Genomic DNA, 9,434 nt, shown 5'->3' with positions numbered 1-9,434 from the left:
CCATTTATGCTTATTGGTTTTAGTCATGGGTTTAATCATCAATTTCCCCCAGGATCATTGGAGTTTTTGAAGGTAAAGGCTCTACTTCCTCTTTGTCGCATCCCTAGTACTAACAGGGCGTTGGTGCTCAGCAAATGTCGAAATGAATGGAAGAATGAGCAAGGGATAAAACGGGGTCCAGAGGTGAGCAAATGCCTTGCCCCGGTGGTCTTTGATTATTAGGTATCCCAGAAAAAAAGCACGGATTCTGAGGTTGAGACCATGTACTGTATTCCTTGGAGACCCAGGAAACACATCAGTAGGTGAAGGCTGAAAACAGCTTCAGGAAAGCATGTTGATTAACCCAGGCTTTCCCAAGCACATGGCCCTGGTTCCAAGAGCCACAAGTCATGCTGAGCAGGTGCTGTGGTGGCCCCACATCTGACTCCCCACAGAACTGGCACAGATCTCTCCTCTGAGTAGATAGATACAAGGAGCTGCTCCTGGCCTCTGCCCCATTCTTGTCCCTGCCCGCCATCTTGTCCTTTCTCATTCTTTCCCCTCTGCAGAGCAGTGTAGACCACATCCATCCTCCCAAACTCACACACTACGACACAACAACCCACCTCACCCTCTCATGGACATCATTTCTTACACACCATACACCAAAGTCCTCAGCCCCATGGTTCTACCTTTCCACCTCTCACCCTGTCCATCCTCCTGCCTTCCTTTGGCCCCATCAGTCCTACCCCCATGAACACAGTATTCTAACAGCTCCAACACGCACAACTACCCACCTCATGCTCCCAGTGTGTAATACTCTCCTCCCCCTAAGACTCCCTGTCCTTATCTCCCATCCCCCACACTGGTGCCAATGGAACCCCAGTAAGAGTTTTTCCCCTAAGGCCCTGTCAATCACCATTGGGCCAGCTAAGCCAGTTACACCATTCCCAAATTCAAAGTACTTGTGGTTTTGCATCTGAGATTTTTTCTAGCTCAGGTTTTAACGAGTAGTGGACAGCTTTTACCCAAGTGCTCTGGTTCATCCTGAATTTGATGGGGCCCAATAGCTATCTTTAATGACTATAAAAGAGCAAGCCAGTTTCCCCCAAGATAATTTAGCAGAATCAGCCACAGAAAATGAAAATTAAGAAAGCCATGTCCAAGAAGACTCTCCATAGGCTCTGTCTCTAGTTCTCAGGGCTTTCTGAAACATGCTATGGGAAAAGCCAAGCCAGGTTCCCTATCTTCACCATGTTCACTCAGACTTTTTTCCAGGTTAGGACTCTTCTGTAAGGGTCCCCCTGCAGGGAGTCCTGGAGGGTGGGAGGCAGCCATTGTAGGCCCTAGGGTGCCTTCCTGTAGCAACAGTAGCCAAATGGGTAGGGTCTTCAGCCTTCAGGAGAAGTCCCCTAACTTTTGACCTGGACCCCTTTCCTGATCTTTATTTTGGCAGCAAATCTGATGAAAATGGGCCATTCTACTAGCACGGACCTTCCACACCTCGCCTCCTGGCCTCCCTGGTCTGAGCTCAGGCTCTTGGAATGTCTTATTACAACAACCTCAAAGCATCACCTTGGCCTCTTCCCCTTAGGACAACCCCAAACTTCCAGTTCCCTTGGAAAATGCCTAAGGCCAGAAAGCAGTATTGGGACCAGTTCACATGAGGGCACATTCCTGGAGAAAAACCACCATGTCTTTTAAAATTCTCAGTACAAGACAAAGAAATCATAGAATAGAATGTCTCCTAAAGGGTACAATATGTATGGAAAATAAGATGACCTTAGGGGATAATAATGTGATATTATAAGAAATTACACAGTAAGAAAGTCTTTGATCTTTCTCCTTAGAGCAAGAAGAAAGTTGCGGTTTGATAATGCTACTTTTCTAACCCTCCTGGATGCACACTGACCATCTTCCTCAGCAAGTCGGGCTAGGACCTCAGGCTCTGAGCCATGGGAAGCTAATTGTATCCTTGGACGGAATTTAATCGTTTCTTGTTTTTATTTTCCTTGTTTTTTTAATACTTATCTTCTCTTCATGGCAAGTAACTCTGGTTTTCCAATGATGGGAATGGCATAAAGTTTCCTTTCCAAACGAACAGAAGCTCAAAGAGAGTCAAATGGAAGAGGGCTAAGCAAATCACCTGGATGATCTGCAGACTCCAGCACTGGCCAGAGGTGTATGTAGACTTTGAACATGGCCACACCAAGGAGGTGTTACATGAATGAGGAGTGGAAACACTGGTGAAGTAAAAACCCCTTGCTGCAGAGTGAAGAAAGCCAAATCAGAGTGAGTCTCAACTAGCTTCCTCACAATGCCCATCCCCCACTTCCCCTGGCTCCTGGACCTTAACATCTAGCTGGACACAATGCTGCCTAGACAAAACACCCCATTCTCCAGTCATCTCTGCCACTGGGTAAAGGGGGTGATTAAGTTCCAGGCTACAAGATAAAAAGGAAGGTTTTCTGGGCAACTTCCAGGAAGTCTTCCATTATCTTGCTGTCTGGTGTTGGGGTGTGATGGCTGGAACACTAGGAGCCATTTTGGGCCATAAAGATGAGGCCATATGTAGCAAAGCTGGAAGCAGTCTAGGAGGCTAATGATCTCATGGACCTGCCACACCTGCCCAGGAAAGCAAATCTCTTCCCTCTTACAAAGCGAGAAGAATTTATATTGTTTTTAAGCACATTGGGTTTGGGAGTCTTGTTCTATGTGCCACCAAACCTAATTGGAACTGGTATGTTAGTTTTGCCTCCTCCTTGAGAATCCTTTAGCATATACAAAGCCCTACAACATCCACTGTCTTGTTTAATCCTCACAGCAACTTCGAGAGATATGCATGCAAAATCCTTTTTTTTTTTTCTAAACACAGACAAGAAGACTGTAAGACCTAAGCTGGCAAGAGGCCAGGGGCATTCCTGAGAACTAGGATTTCCAGCCCCAAACCCAAGTTCCATCTCTGTATCCAACAGCTCCAAGTGGTCAAGGCTCATCCTTGACCTGACTATTCCCTGGCCCCTGAGACAACCTACTCAGGAAAGTTTCACCTCAGCCCATGTCTGCATTTTCCAGGCATCATCTTTGGTTTACTTAGCAGAGAACTCTGTACAATATTAGATGAAGCAACTCCCTTCCTCCATCCCCATGCTTTCTGGGGCGCCTGGACGGCTCAGTCAATTATTAATGTCCAATTCTTGGTTTCGGCTCAGGTCATGGTCTCAGGGTTGTGGGATCGAGCCCCTGAGCTGGAGATTATCTCCCTCTTCCTCTCCCTGTGCTCCTTCCCTAGTTCTCACTCTCTCTTTCTCTAAAATAAATAAATAAAACCGTTAAAAAAAAATAAAGCTCTGCTTTCTGCTTTCATTTAATGTCAGAATGAGAAAGTGCCAAGTGCAGCCTTTCATCATCTGTGTTTTATAAATCTGCAGCAGCGCAGCCCAGCCCAGCCAGCAAGGTCATGGGCACTGCTGTGTCTTGCCGCCCCGACTGGTGAAACATTGTTCCCACAGCGGCACCCAAGGATATGCCAAGCGAGGCTGCCTACTGGAGCAGCTCCAGGTCAGCCTCATGACTGCGTAGCCTGGACAGAGTGAGACACGACCAGCATCCTCTGGGCTGTGGGTCCTCAGGCCACCATCCCAGGCACAGAGCATCTTTGAGTATGTTTGCCGCTAAGGTTAACGAAGCAGCCGGGAGTTTGCAGATTGTGAAGTGAGGCTAAATTCCGGGCAAATCTATAAAATAAAAGAGCTTCACCCAAAGCAAATGAAACCAATACGAGGTACAGGCCAACCCAAGTAGGTCTGAGCTCCGGAACGGTGTGCTGGTGAGCGACACAGCAGGGAAAGCACTGCAGGTCATGGAGGACCATAGTCTGAATGTGAGGGTGCCTCCTGGACAGGGCTTAAAAAGCTGGGATGAATTAGCAGCATATGAGGGGGGGCTAGGAATTAATCCTCCTAATGGACTCCATATTGTTCCCTTCCTCATTAGCATTCTTCAGCTAGTTTGTGGCCTCTGCATTTAAGAGGGATGACAAGACCTGGAGATGTTCCAGGGAAAAGCAGTAAAAATGATTAAAGGGCAGGGAAATGGGTCTTAGGAAAGGTGAGCAGAGGATTAGAGACTAGAGAAGGCAAGGCCACAGGTGACCCTAACCACGGCCTTTGTCTAAACAAAAGGTCAGAAGCATCCAAAGCCCAGAAAACTCATTCAGCAGCTAGGATGCGACCAATGGAGCCAAATGTCTAGGTATTTTTAAAAAGCCTCTTTTAAAGCTTTTTATTTTCTCTTTTTCATTCAGCTGGTGTTGTATTAGCCCAGCTGGAGTCTAAATCAAGCACAGACATTTGCCTCCTTCAAGTCAGCCCCACCATGTGTTGGCTTCTGGTGTTGGGTCTCATCGATTTCCATGAACACAGGGATTGGTTGAGTGTAAAGTTTTCAATGAAAGGAGGGTGAAGGAGACATCAGAATTCCCATTCTGGTTAGAGAACAGGTTTCAGAGAGGACACAAGAGAAAAAAGGGGGGAGAGACGGTTTAGGGGTCAACTATGGTCAATGATCTGTCTTAGGAGGACATGACTACTATGAATGAGTGAACCATGGTGCCTGCCTTCCAAGGGTGAGCTCAACAACGAAGTGTGAGGAGTGTCCGGATGGGGTCAGAGGCCCCATGCTACAAGTACCCATTAGGAGCATTTAACCCTCTCTGGGCAAGGGGTCTTTCATTTAATCTGAGGGGTATTTGCCTCTTGACCATGAGGTTTTGAAGTCAGTTTCTTACCCCAGATTGGATGGTCAAGTGAGCAAGGAGTCAAACGCCAACTCCAGGGCCAGGTTCCATAGCAACACAGCCAGGATGAAGTTGAGAAAGCAGTTCTAAAAATATCCCATCTTGTCCATTTAAAGGATCATTTCCTATCAGTTACAAAGAGAAACTGACAGTAATCAGCCAACAAGTAGTTCCCAAAGACCAAGTGTGTGTGTGCTTTTGTAGATGCTCATGGGAAAGCCAAGACATCTGGCCCCAAGTGATTAGGATCCTCTTGAGGAGAATCAGATATGGACAGTCAGGTGTTTAAGGTTCCAAGGCATCACAGAGATTCCATTATCACCTGCCTCCTGACCTCCACCCTGTCTGGCAGGGGGCCCAGAGAGGTGATATGGTCTGGCCCACAGCAGATGATCAACGGTACAGCCTGGGCCCAGCTGTTGTCTTTTGACTCCAAAGCCAGGGCTCCCAGAGCAACCAGTATACCAGGCTACAAATGGTAGAAACCCAGTAGGGACATCTTACACCTGTTGTGCTGGTACGGGGGCCTTTGTGCCTTTCCTACAGTCACTAATGTTCCCATCATGTAACTGGTTTGAGCCTGGAAAACGGGCAAGGCATCCTCAGTTTTTCTTGGGGCAGCTTCCCTCAGCCTCCTGATAATTCATTTATCATTTCTTTTTATCATCTAGATTGAGCAAGGTATTTGTAGTCTGTCCCTCTGTCCCAACTTAGGCAACTCCCTATCCTGTTAACCACCTCCTCAGCTCCCTGGGTGTTTAGCCATCCCTGACTACCACTCTGATCTTGCCGGTCACTAGAACAGGTGAGGACAGCTTGTCCGGACAGTTAAGCACCACCACCTGGCCCATTGCTGTCAGTCCATTTCTGGCACAGCATCTACCATATTGGCCATGGCCTATAAAGGCTACTTATTCACCTTCCCAGCGATGCTGCCACCCTCCTCCCAGGACATTCCTTAGCCCTTTGGTAGATAGTGTCCTCCAGGCCCTTCTTTGGCACCAACTCAGACGGTGGGCTTTCTGATCTGTATTCTATATACATGGTATATCCAGTCATATTCCCATGTCTCTGAGCCTTTTGATTCCCTTCTATCTTCACCTGAAATGACTGTTCTAGGATTTCTAATTCACTTGGTGTACACCTTTGCTTTCTCCAAGCTTTGAAGAACCATGCTAGCTGTGTGTTAGCATCATTTTCCAGATTCCTAGCAAAAATGCCAATCCTGTATCGTGGGAGAGTGCTCCCTGTCAATAAAGTTGCCCATAGCCAAGGTTCTCTTCTCCCCTCCATCCAACAGCTGAGGACCCTGTCCTACACACACTCTCCTGAGTCCTACTGATAGTTGACAGAATCTCACAGCTCCTTCATGGTTCAGTCCCTGTCCTCTCTCTGCAAGCCCAGCCTCTAGCTGGCCAGCTGAGGTGGTAACTAAACCCTAGTTACTGATCTGCCTCTCTGATCATGAAGGAGTGGAGGTGGGTCCTGCTTGAGGGAGGGGCATTTTAACTTCAAGGCAAAGGCCTCTGCATCATCTTTGGGGAAGGAAGGAGTGCTAGACTTTAACAGGGAAGAATGGGCCCATTGTGCAGGCCCAGAGGGTTCAGGGGAATCTGGGAATAAAGGATTTTTCAGTACATCAACCCAGATGTCCCCATCCCGTGTGTCAAGTCTCACCCTTAATCTGCTCAGGACCTGTCAGGGTTGAGAATTTCATCTTCCAGAAGATTCCCCTACTCTTATATTAAGTCCCAGGTCAAATCCTGGGCTTTTTATGTCCTCTGGCTGGAAGAACTAAATGTCTTTAAAAGCCGCCAAGGAGGCCTTCTTGTTCTCACACTTAGCCTTACAGTGATGATTAATCATCCTTGGCCTTTCATTGTTTTTCTCCAATGTGTATTCAGAGCCCCATGAACTTTTCTAATTTCTAACTTTTAAAGTTTTATCAAGCATCCAAATGCCTTAGATAGTATGCCCCCCTGTGCTCCCTTTCCTCTGGCATCCCAGGCCAGCTTCCCACCTATGAAAGTTCTACCAGTATAATTCTGCCTGTGACAGAGACAGTCAGTACCTCACCTACCATGGAGATGGGGCATTTTACTGCCTGCTGGCCAGTAGTGACCCAGGTCCAAAGTCCCATTTTTGAATCTGCTACCTCAGGTCACTATTAACACCAACTACTGTTGGTCAAGGTTCTCTGGGAAACAGACTTTAATGACTCCAGGGTAAGGTTGCCTGGCCTCCATCTCCATCGACCACTCTGGGTGTCAACTGCCCTCAGGGAAGGAGTATGGCCTTGTGTGAGACAGCTCCCTCAGACACAGACAGGACAACTCTTGGAGAGGAACATGGTTATGAGTAGTCAGCGGGTAGCGACCCTGGCGGTCAGGGGAACGAGGGCCCTGTGCCCCAGGATCCACTATAGTGTTGTAGCCTAAAAGACTTCCACAAAGCCTATAAAATCCCATACCACAAGATGAACAAAAGTAAAGAGACAGAACAGAACCACTGGGGATGAGAAAAGAATAAAACAAAATTTCATTTAGCACACAACAGTTGTCCAGAAGGCGCTACTCAGCTATTAAACATCAGCCACAAACCTGATCATAAGCTTCTCAGTGACTGGTACTAGGGAAGAAATTTTTTTCTCTACCCTTTTTGATTCTCTGGCTGGCTTAATAACCAAATCAACATAGGATAGATAAATTAACAGGGAAAAAAAAAACAAATTTCATTATGTATGTCTAAGGTGGCCCCCATAATAGTTTTGAGACCCAAAGACAAGTCAGGCAATTGAGGTTTCTATGCTATCATAAGGTAAGGAACGGGATACAGTCCTGGGGCTTCAAAGAGGAGGAGGGTAATTCCCAGGATAGTAAAAAGGGCAGGTGTTTGGTAATGAGATGCTTGCCCTGCCCTACAGATAGTTCATTCCGATAAAAGTGCTCACCTGTAGAAGCTCTCGCTGAGCCAGGCCCCTTACCTAAATTCTTTCAGGTGATTAAGGGAGAGGTGAAAGTTTTTCTTGAATTTGCTCAGTCTTGACTGCCTTCAGTTCAAAATATTTCACATGCCAAATGGGGCACATTTTGGGGAACCTTGCTGTCAACCCCTTCACTAGTAACAAGAGGAAAGCTGACCATCTCCAAGATGCACAGAATTGACAAAATAAAGACATCTATACCCTGAAGAGCATGACCATTTTATCTATCTATCTATCTATCTATCAATCTATCTATTTTGGTGGCAAAGTCTAAAAGATTTTCCTCCTCTGGGTCCTGATGGAATGCCAGCCTTAGGAAGTGGACAAGAACACCAGATTATCCCTATGGTCAATATAATAACTAGTATTTCCAGCGGCTTCTCGGAGCCCATCTAGAAGTGTGTCCTGGGCACAGTACAGAAGAGCAGCAGGATAAGCAAGTTGAAAGTCTGTCCCTTTTCTTTAAAGAACCCAACTGTACGTGAAACTCTTCCCAGGAGACTTCAAGATCTACCTTCACAGAGAAAAATGTATGAAAACATTCTCGGAATACCTGTCTATCTGTTGGTAAATTTTTTTTAAAAAATTGGTACAATAACTGCAATAATCTATTGCCTTTTTAAAACATTTGTTCAGCAAACAGTCTTTTAAAAAGCAAATCATTTTCATTTGGTTGAAAGGCTGGTAATAAATTAAGGCTTTCATGCCCATAGAAAATGTTTTTTTGTTTTATTTCCAAATCTCCCATGTGGACATTCACAGAGACATATTTACGAGAAGGCAAACAGATGATCTGGCTGTACGCTGAAGGAGGACCACATCTGTCTCCAAGTACCACCAGCCACTTCTCCTGGATAAATCTTTCTGTCCCGGAAACGTTAGAGCACCAGGCATCTGGGCCCCTTCCCCGTCATGGCCTAATTCTAGCTCCCTTTCTTACACAGAGATATTCAACATGGTCCCAGCCATCTCACTAGCCCCCAGCATCTTGGGGCCCCACCTCCTATATCCTTGGAGAATTAGTCCCATTCACTCTTCCCTGGCATCATCAATACACTTACCATCCTTTCCAATTTGAGGAAGTCACACATTATTCTCTCAATATCTTGCTGCATTCAGAGTTCTGTGGGGTTTTCCCCACTCTTTGGAAGGACCCTTATCTCTCCCATGAGTGGAAGCATAAACAGTGAAATCTAAAACATTTTCCTCTCCTCTGCCTTCCGATCTTAAAGTGGTGCTCCATGAACAGGACTCCAGAGAGAGGCCGGGGCCTTGCCATTCCCACCGCCCACTGTTTGGGAGGCCAGACCAAGATCTTCTTGTTCCACACCAAAGCGATCCCCAGACCAGAATGAAAGCCAAGGTTCCCTCAGCTTTATCTTCCTCGGCTTCACGTTGCTAACCCCTTAGCAAAAGACAGGAAAGCCTCCCCTCCAGATTTGCTGTGAGGGAGGAAGGACAGCCGACCTTGATGGTTGGGTTCTTTTTTTTTTTTTTTTTTTTTAAAGATTTTATTTATTTATTTGATAGAGAGAGAGATCACAAGTAGGCAGAGAAGCAGGAAGAGAGAGAGGAGGAAGCAGGCTCCCCGCTGAGCAGAGAGCCCGATGCGGGGCTCGATCCCAGGACCCTGGGATCATGACCTGAGCCGAAAGCAGAGGCTTTAACCCACGT

The sequence above is a fragment of the Enhydra lutris genome, unplaced genomic scaffold (assembly GCF_002288905.1).
Source record: "Enhydra lutris kenyoni isolate GAN:26980312 unplaced genomic scaffold, ASM228890v2 scaffoldscaffold29, whole genome shotgun sequence".
Lineage (NCBI taxonomy): Eukaryota > Metazoa > Chordata > Mammalia > Carnivora > Mustelidae > Enhydra > Enhydra lutris.
The sequence above is the reverse complement of the archived record's forward strand: the minus strand, read 5'-3'. Positions refer to the sequence as shown.